At 45.4% G+C, this 1,052-nt stretch overlaps 1 non-coding gene across 1 annotated transcript; it reads right to left on the bottom strand.

Annotated features, from left to right (window-relative positions):
- Positions 1-252: 252 nt before the first annotated feature.
- On the bottom strand, positions 253-359 carry LOC125369662. Its single transcript, XR_007215338.1, has one exon. It is a non-coding gene; the product is annotated as a small nucleolar RNA R71 (small nucleolar RNA).
- Positions 360-1,052: the final 693 nt, after the last annotated feature.

Raw genomic sequence — 1,052 nt, 5'->3', positions numbered from 1 at the left:
ATACGGCCATGTTCAGCTTCCTCATGCTCATGCGAGGATCCCAATGCACATATCTCCAACTTTTTGGAGATTTGTGACACATTCAAAATAAATGGAACAACCGATGATGCCATTCGGCTGAGATTGTTTCCATTTTCCTTGAGGGACAGAGCAAAGAGATGGTTGCAATCTCTTCCACAACAGACGATCACTACCTGGAAGGTGTTGGCCGAAAAATTTTTATATAAGTATTTTCCTCCCGCTAAAACTACTAAACTTAGAAATGACATATCTTCTTTTGTGCAGTTTGATGATGAAAGCATGTACGATGCATGGGAGAGATTTAAAGATCTTTTGAGATGCTGCCCACATCACGGATTGCCAGTGTGGATGCAGGTTCAGACCTTCTACAGCGGGTTGAACCTCGCAGAGGCGATGGTGGATGCTGCAGCAGGGCGCTAAACAAGAAGACGCCCGAGCAAGCTCGAACTTGATAGAGGAAATGGCCATGAACAACTATCAGTGGCAATCCTCTAGGAGCCGACTAGGAAGACAAGGAGTGGTCAACCAAGTGGACTCTACAGCAGCCTTGGTAGCTCAAGTGGAGCTTCTAGCCAAGAAGATCGACCAACTCAGGATGCTTGGGTTCACGCAGCGAGCGTTGGCTACGAAGTTTTGTGGTGGCCCGTGATTACATGAATCGCATCGCAGGATGTATGTTTGCTTCATCTTCTATTAGTTTTCCATCTAATTCTACTTTATCTTCTGATGTTGAACAGGTTGATTATATGGGGAATGCCCCAAGACAGCAGAATAACCCCTACAGCAATACATACAACCCTGGATGGCGCAATCACCCCAATTTCAGTTTGGAGGAACAATAATGCCCGTGGTCCGCCAGTTTCCAAAGACTTCATCAATACCACAAAGAACAACCACTGGGCTCGCACAAGCTCCTCCTCCCAAGAAAAGAAGTCAAATTTAGAGGAGCTCATGATGAAGTTTGTGACATCTACAGAAACAAGATTCTAGCAGATTGATAGTGCACTTAGGAATCAGCAGGCCTCGATTCA

The sequence above is a fragment of the Ricinus communis genome, chromosome 3 (genome assembly GCF_019578655.1).
Source record: "Ricinus communis isolate WT05 ecotype wild-type chromosome 3, ASM1957865v1, whole genome shotgun sequence".
NCBI classification, from domain to species: domain Eukaryota; kingdom Viridiplantae; phylum Streptophyta; class Magnoliopsida; order Malpighiales; family Euphorbiaceae; genus Ricinus; species Ricinus communis.
Note: the sequence above shows the minus strand (reverse complement) of the source record. Positions and strands in the feature narration are given on the sequence as shown.